The sequence below is a fragment of the Lithobates pipiens genome, unplaced genomic scaffold (genome assembly GCF_037356315.1).
Source record: "Lithobates pipiens isolate NorthernLeopardFrog02 unplaced genomic scaffold, aLitPip1_a1.2 Scaffold_22, whole genome shotgun sequence".
Lineage (NCBI taxonomy): Eukaryota > Metazoa > Chordata > Amphibia > Anura > Ranidae > Lithobates > Lithobates pipiens.
In genome coordinates, this window is record NW_027507784.1 from 166,820,006 (window position 1) to 166,828,815 (window position 8,810).

General features: G+C 45.1%; 1 protein-coding gene across 1 annotated transcript in view; it reads right to left on the reverse strand.

The window, feature by feature from the left end:
- The window catches only part of LOC143924327 (neurobeachin-like protein 1), a 305,361-nt gene extending 297,291 nt beyond the window's left edge, over positions 1–8,070 (reverse strand). Inside the window, exon 1 of the mRNA XM_077448578.1 lies at positions 7,925–8,070. The gene's annotated coding sequence lies outside the window, so the exon portion shown is untranslated. The remainder of the gene's footprint in view (positions 1–7,924) is intronic.
- Positions 8,071–8,810: the final 740 nt, after the last annotated feature.

Below are 8,810 nucleotides of genomic sequence, written 5' to 3' on the forward strand. Positions count from 1 at the left end.
GTGAATATCAGTCAGTGGAAAAAGGAAATATGAATAGCCAATCACAGCAAATCAAAACATGGCGAAATCAAGTGAACTGGAATTATACTGTACTGGAAAGAACGGACAAAGCGTGCATTGGGTTTATTATTGATGATAAAGAAGCAATGTTTATAAACATATTAAAAGGAGGTCGTTTGCAAGTGCATAGATGAAGCTGCCCTCCCTTTGATAAGAAAAAGACACTTCATACAAACTGGAAGAACACAATGTAACCTCGATCGTTGCAACATTTTACACTGGTGACCTGCACTTCATATAGTCTTGAAGCCTAGATCAAATGAGCAACAACTTCACTTTTCTATGCTCCAGTCTTTAGGCTCCTTTCACATCTTGGCGTCCCGCATCATGGGCAGAATCACCAAATTGACCCCAAATTACGGCAAATCACAAAACACCAATGCGACCCAAGTCACTTCCAATGGCGCATTTTGACATGTCACCCGGCGAATCGCAAGCTGAATCACGGGATTCAGATCACAGATGTTGCCTAAAAGAATTGCAGGGATTCTGCCAGTGAATCGGGACGCCAAGATGTGAATGGAACCTTACAAAGGAGTCCTCGTTATTTGCCAGATTTTGGTGAACTTTTTCTAAACTGCAGGTGAATCCAAGTACATTTGCCTACAATTCACCCATATTATTTATAAAGAATCTGCAGCTGGAGTGAGGGGCGAATACTAAAGAGTATTTTATACCTAAAGTGGTTCTAAAGCCTCAAGGTTATTTTTACCTTAATGCATTCCACGCTCCCCCCAGCCCCCTTATTCTTACCTAAGCCGGATTCGATCTAGCGACGTGCATGAGAGCAGCGGCTCTTGACGCTGTCTCCCTTCAGACTGGACAGAATAATGCCATTGGCTCCCACTCTATTCAATCAAGTCCAGTTACCAGGGAGTGGGGGGTGGGGCTGAGTGAAAAAAAAATGTATTTCATTTGTGTACAGTGTTGCATGACCATGCAATTGTCCGTTAAAGTAGCGCAGTGTCGAACAGCAAAAAATGTCCTGGTCGTGAAGGGGGTAAAACCTTTCAGTAGGGCAAGTGGTTAAACATGGAATCCTACGTTAACATTCTGCAATCTTCCTTTTTCTTATTTTATTAAAATGTGGAGATTTTGTAAGGCAAGGTAGATAAGCTTCCTAACTGTAACTGTTGCCAACCGTTGAGATATTAGCCACACAGGGAGTGCATTGTTTTCAATGAGTCAGAGGACTCGAGAGAAGTAGCAGCACAAACACTTATGCAGCATCACAAAGAGGGACGTAGAATCAAAATATGTAACAGAATCTGTGGCTACTAACATATACACATACAGTATATCAAGAAAAAATAGATTTTGTGAATTAAAGTCAATGACAGTGCTCTAAAAACTCTAAATACCAGACGCAGGTGCTGGATCTGTAAGTCCATCTCTGCTCCATCACCATCAGTATATTGAAAATAAGGGGCTGGATAAAAGAGATACCCCTACAAATAAGCCTCTACTTTTGGGGTGCAATGTGTCAAGAGTTATTAACCAAGTGGGTAGCGTCATATAATCAAGTTTTAATACAGTGGATAAAATGACATTGGCGTGCAGTGGCTTTGATTGTGAATAGCAAAATCTTTTTAAATGCTGAATAAAGATAAAAAAAAATGTAACGAGAAAAGTAATAAGATTATTTACATCAAGCTTTTCTTACATGCATTATGGAATATTTTTTTTAAAATCCTTATATGTAGCACATTCTGAGTCTGGTGAATATGAACACGTGGTAATGAATTGGAGCATGCATGTCAGCTGCTCCATAGGCGGTAATGGACGAATATTGGATAAAATCAATTCGCCCTCTCCGATTGGTAAATTACTTAAAGAGGATCTTTGGTTACTAACATTTACAGGAACAACCATTAAAAAAAAAAAAAAAAAAATCTAAAGTATTCAACCACAGCCATCTTGGTGTAATCAAATGCTTTTAAGGGTAGAGAAGGGTCTAATAAACCCCAGATCTCTTCCCAAAGAGTAGTTTTATCCACTTCCTGACCAGCGCACGCTGATGTATGTCGGCAGAATGGCACGGACAGGAAAATGGGCGTACCTGTATGTCCCTTTAAATTTGCTGCCATGCCATTTCATGCGCGCCAGTCAGGACCTCTGCGAGTCAGATCGTGAGCCCTGCGGACTTGATCGCCATGCGATCGTCTCACAGGGCGATGCTAATGTAAACAAGCATCTCCACGTTCTGCCTTGTGACAGTGTCACTGATCTCTGCTCCCTGTCATTGGGAGCAGAGATTACTGATGTGTCACACACAGCCACGCTCCCCCACAGTTAGAAACACTCCCCAGGACATACTTAACCCATATACCGTCACCTAGTGGTTAACCCCTTAGCTGCCAGTGTCATTGACACAGGAATCAATGCAGTTGTATAGCACTGATTGCTGTATAAATGACAATGGTCCCAAAAACGTGTCAAAAATGTCTGATGTGTCCGCCATAATGTCACAGTCACGATAAAAAAAAAAAAATCGCTGATTGCCGCCATTACTAGTAAAAAAAAATATTAATAAAAATGCCATAAAACTATCCCTTTTTTGTAAACACTATAACTTTTGCGCAAACCAATCAATAAACGCTTATTGCTGGGTTTTTTTTCAAAAATATGTAGAATACGTATCAGCCTAAACTGAGGGAAAAAAAAGTTTTTTGTAAATTTTTGGGCGATATTTAGTATAGCAAAATGTAAAAAATAATGCTTTTTTTTTTTTTAAATTGTCGCTCTTTTTTTGTTTATAGCGCAAAAAATAAAAACCACAGGGGTGATCAAATACCACCAAAAGAGAGCTCTATTTGTGGGGAAAAAATACATCAATTTTGTTTGGGAGCCATGTCGCACGACCGCACAATTGTCAGTTAAACGGACACAGTGCCGAATCGCAAAAAGTGGTCTGGTCTTTGGCCAGCAAAATGGTCCGGGGCTTAAGTGGTTAAAGTCCTCCTATCGTCCCATGATCGCACGCAGAGGCAAACACACACATCGGTCCTGCATGCATGCAAACAGCAATTGCCCACACATGCGAGATATCCCCGTGAACGTCAGATCATGGACAGTCATTTTAGCACCAGACCCCCTGTATTAATTTAAAGTGGTAACCTGTAAAGGCTTTTAAAATGTCATCTATGGATAGTAAAATTTACATAGTTTGTTGCCATTGCGCAATATTAAAGCATGACATTTTTGGTAACCATTTACTTGGTGCAACATCATCTTTTCTATTGTGTTTAAAAATTGGGTTATATAGTGTGCTTTTTTTGCATCACAATTAAAAAAAAGTGTATTTTTCCCCCCAAAAAAAAAAAAAAAAGCATTTGAAAAACCGCTAAGCAAATAACGCGTGTCAAAAAATAGCAAAAACACAATTTTATTCTAGCGGCTCTGCTTTAAAATACATATAAGATTTGGGGGTTTTAACTAATTTTCTAGCAAAAAAAATTGCTGATTATTACTTGTAAACAAAAAGTGTCAGAAAAAGGCCTGGTCTTCAATTGGATAAGGAATGTACCCTGGCCATTGAAATAATTAATTAGTTCAAGCACTTGATAGGCTTAGCATTAGCATGCATTTAGACGCATTACAGCATTTTTTTTTTTTTTTATGCCAATAAGCTGCTGCTCCTAGACGTGCCAGCAGTGGGTTTTTCTTTTCGAACTCTAAACGCCTATGTGTGCATGGATCCCACAACAAAGGATTAGGGGGTGCCACTTGTTCGTCCAAATCTAGTAACTCCTGCTGAGGGAGAAGGCTAGGGCATAATCGTCATGATTCTGCCCACGATTCCCGAATCGCCGCAAACCGCTCCAAACGATCCCCGCTACTTTCAATGCCACCCACATCGCGGCGCCATTTTGCCACGATTGTCGCCAGATGAAATCGCGGTAAAATCACACAAACAGAATCATGGGACACCGGTCTCCCAAAATAAGTTTTGGGGCGACAAGTGACCTGCGGTTCTGTTTGTGCAATTTTACCATAATTTACTGGGCGACAATCGCAGCAAAATCATGCTGCGATTTGGGTGCCATTGAATAGCGGTAAAATCACACAAACAGAATCGCGGGATGCCAGGCTCCCAAAAGAGGTTTTGAGCGACAAGCGTCCCGCGGGTTCTGTTTGTGTGATTTTATCATGATTTGTTGGGCGACAATCGAAAGTCATGCTGCGATTTGGGTGCCACTGAAAGTAACAGAGAATGGAAGGGCGTCCCGCAATTTGTGGAGATTTGGATTCGCAGGCAGAATTGCAGCGATTCCTCCTGCGACCTGGAATGCCACGTGGTGTGAATGGAGCCTTATGAAGGAGGAACACCCAAGGTGCTGCACTCTGACAAAGCCCAACAGTCTCTGTGGCCTGGATAGAACCTGGGCTGAGGCTGCGTTTACTGTAGAGACTGTTAGGCTTTGTTGAAGTGTGGCACCTGGGGTGTTCCTTCTTCATATGTGTGCATGGACAAATAGGCCAACATGGAGGGGCCTTTGGAGGCAAAAACAAAAAACAGGAGATGCCCCTAAAAGCAACATTTTTAATGCTCAGTGTGCATGGGGCCTAGGGACAATTCTTCAACAGGGTTACCATCACAATAAGCTTGGTTTTGCATCTTGTCGGCTGAACATGTGAAGCTCAGAACTAAGTGACCAGCTCTTCACTGAATGGCAGTTGTTGCTCTATTTAGTATATTGTCATTTTCTGTTGTAACGGACAGGTGTCCTCCTAAATACGACCTCTTTGAGAAAGTCATTACTGTCAACTTACTTACAGTCAACACCATTACACCTGATCTATCAATCAAGTGGACTTATACTAACACTTTAAAGCGTTCCATCCAAAAGAGAAGGTTGCGCTTTAAAGACTCCTGACCACCCTAACGTGCCACTTTTGGCATGTAATTTTTTTTTTTGGGGGGGGGGGGGGGGGGGTGGGTACAGTTCTGCTGCTTGACCATTCTTGCAGGCGGCTCACCTGTGCAATCGGTAAACCGCAGAAGGAATCCAACGCTGGAATTTAGCCATGGAGAAAACCGAGGGCCAGATGGTCCCCAGTCAACTCTATGACTCCAGGAGGCCCAGGCACGACATTATGATGTCACGTCTGAGCTGGTCTAAGTAAACAATGTTCCTACACTGTCCATTTACAGATTGCAGGACAGAAGCAAACAACCTTTTGGGTGGAGCTCCGCTTTAAGAGCCCTTCTTTCACACTGATGATCTCTTGATGCGTTCCCATCGACTTCAAATGGACTTTGCCCTTTTCAGGCTCTTTTAAAAGCACAGCAAATGGCACCAGTGTGAAAGGGGCTGTAAAATAACTAAATGCAAAACTTTTTTTTTTAGTTTAGGATAGAAAGGAGAGGGATTAGAACAACAATCAGATTTTATTAGTGTCTGTGTACCAGTTAAAGGGGTTGTAAACCTCTGAAAATATCCCACCCCCCTGCCCAAAACAAAACACAAAAAAACTGCAAGACAAAGGCAAAATGAGCTAGTATGCATCGCACACTAGCTCATTATGAAATACTTACCTTAAAACAAAGCTGTTGCAGCGGTCCCCGCACACCACTGTCACGGCCGACATCTTTCCTTTTGGGTTGTCCCAAGAAAAGTAATAGAGAGAAAATCTTCCAATGGGGACACTAGCTCTGGTGGCCTGGGGGTCCCCAAGGAATTCCCTCAATTTGCAGGGATTTTCTCTCACTTCCTGTTTGGCTATGAGACAGGAAGGGAAACCTCCTCAATGGGACACAGATGGTGAAAAGAAAATAATAAAAAAAATAAAAATAATTATATAATCTTCCCTTACTTTATTCAAAATGGAAAACGTTTTGCCAATACACCCTACAATGTATCAGGCGTGATGACGGGGTCACCCTACAATGTATCAGGCGTGATGACGGGGTCACCCTACAATGTATCAGGCGTGATGACGGGGTCACCCTACAATGTATCAGGCGTGATGACGGGGTCACCCTACAATGTATCAGGCGTGATGACGGTGTCACCCTACAATGTATCAGGCGTTATGACGGTGTCACCCTACAATGTATCGTGTGTGATTGTTCACCCTACAATGTATCAGGTGTGATGACGGTGTCACCCTACAATGTATCAGGCGTGATGACGGTGTCACCCTACAATGTATCAGGCGTGATGACGGGGTCACCCTACAATGTATCAGGCGTGATGACGGGGTCACCCTACAATGTATCAGGCGTGATGACGGGGTCACCCTACAATGTATCAGGCGTGATGACGGGGTCACCCTACAATGTATCAGGCGTGATGACGGGGTCACCCTACAATGTATCAGGCGTGATGACGGGGTCACCCTACAATGTATCAGGCGTGATGACGGGGTCACCCTACAATGTATCAGGCGTGATGACGGGGTCACCCTACAATGTATCAGGCGTGATGACGGGGTCACCCTACAATGTATCAGGCGTGATGACGGGGTCACCCTACAATGTATCAGGCGTGATGACGGGGTCACCCTACAATGTATCAGGCGTGATGACGGGGTCACCCTACAATGTATCAGGCGTGATGACGGGGTCACCCTACAATGTATCAGGCGTGATGACGGGGTCACCCTACAATGTATCAGGCGTGATGACGGGGTCACCCTACAATGTATCAGGCGTGATGACGGGGTCACCCTACAATGTATCAGGCGTGATGACGGGGTCACCCTACAATGTATCAGGCGTGATGACGGGGTCACCCTACAATGTATCAGGCGTGATGACGGGGTCACCCTACAATGTATCAGGCGTGATGACGGTGTCACCCTACAATGTATCGTGTGTGATTGTTCACCCTACAATGTATCAGGTGTGATGACGGTGTCACCCTACAATGTATCAGGTGTGATGACGGGGTCACCCTACAACGTATCAGGTGTGATGACGGGGTCACCCTACAACGTATCAGGTGTGATGACGGGGTCACCCTACAACGTATCAGGTGTGATGACGGGGTCACCCTACAACGTATCAGGTGTGATGACGGGGTCACCCTACAACGTATCAGGTGTGATGACGGGGTCACCCTACAACGTATCAGGTGTGATGACGGGGTCACCCTACAACGCATCAGGTGTGATGACGGGGTCACCCTACAACGCATCAGGTGTGATGACGGGGTCACCCTACAACGTATCAGGTGTGATGACGGGGTCACCCTACAACGTATCAGGTGTGATGACGGGGTCACCCTACAACGTATCAGGTGTGATGACGGGGTCACCCTACAACGTATCAGGTGTGATGACGGGGTCACCCTACAACGTATCAGGTGTGATGACGGGGTCACCCTACAACGTATCAGGTGTGATGACGGGGTCACCCTACAACGTATCAGGTGTGATGACGGGGTCACCCTACAACGTATCAGGTGTGATGACGGGGTCACCCTACAACGCATCAGGTGTGATGACGGGGTCACCCTACAACGCATCAGGTGTGATGACGGGGTCACCCTACAACGTATCAGGTGTGATGACGGGGTCACCCTACAACGTATCAGGTGTGATGACGGGGTCACCCTACAACGCATCAGGTGTGATGACGGGGTCACCCTACAACGTATCAGGTGTGATGACGGGGTCACCCTACAAAGTATTAGGTGTGATGACAGGGTCACCCTGTAGAAATTCCCATACAGGAGGTCGGTGTGTGAGGAGGAGGCTCTATGGGGCTCCGTACAGTCGGTGTCCCATGTCCCAGTGTAGCTCTCTGTACACAGAGCCTCTGACAGGCACTTCGTGTCCCCTCTTCTCTCCTCTGACAGTCTCTCCTCCCCCTCCACATCAGCACAGGCCGGAAGCCGAGATTCGCCGTACAACTTACATCTGCTGTGTGTGTGCCGGTCCCGGTACGAGTCCCCCGCTGCCAGTCTCCGGTCACTGTGTCCCCGGGGCGGCGCCGAGCCCTGCGCGTTCCCGCACACTCACGACCTGTCACCCTACAAGCGCGTAGCAGGCGGTCCCTCTAGGCTCCGCCCCCATGACTCGTCGGTCTGGACACGCCCCATTGCCCGCCCGCTGTGTGCAGTACTGTGTGGAGCAGGTTGTGCTCTTAGTGTGAGGAGACCTGAGAGTGCAGAGCAATGGGGTGCTGTGTGTGGATCCAGAATACATATATGTGTGTGTATGTATTATATATATATATATATATATATATACACAGTGTCCTTCCTCTCTGCTTCAGGAAATTCTTTGAACGTGAGAAGCCAAATGCATTTGTATTCATGTGAAGGTGTACATAGGCATGCATTGGTTATGGGGCATAACGCAGCACAGGGTTACTTACTTGCTTACTAACACTTACCTTTCCAGCAGCCTGTTTGCTAAAACAATACTTCTTCACTTCTCCTTGACTCCTGCAGGTATTTTTTCTATAGTGCCCACAGTATGTACAGCACTTTACAATATACAGAGAGCGGTGCAGACCCCCCTGCTGATATTTCACCAAAGCCCCCCAAGGGGGCGTCTATAAAAATTGTAAAAAAATGATATAAAATAAAAAACTACTGACACCGTCCACTGCCCTACTGTTAAATAAATATATATATATATATTTATTACACATACATACACACACTGACATGTGATTGAGATTTGGGGTGCACACCCTAATGCAATAGGCTGTCCACACTTATGGAGGCAGCACAGTTACCATATAGGGGTTAACCCTTTAAAGTCCACATTTTTCAATGAGTTAGCGTGACTCAAAA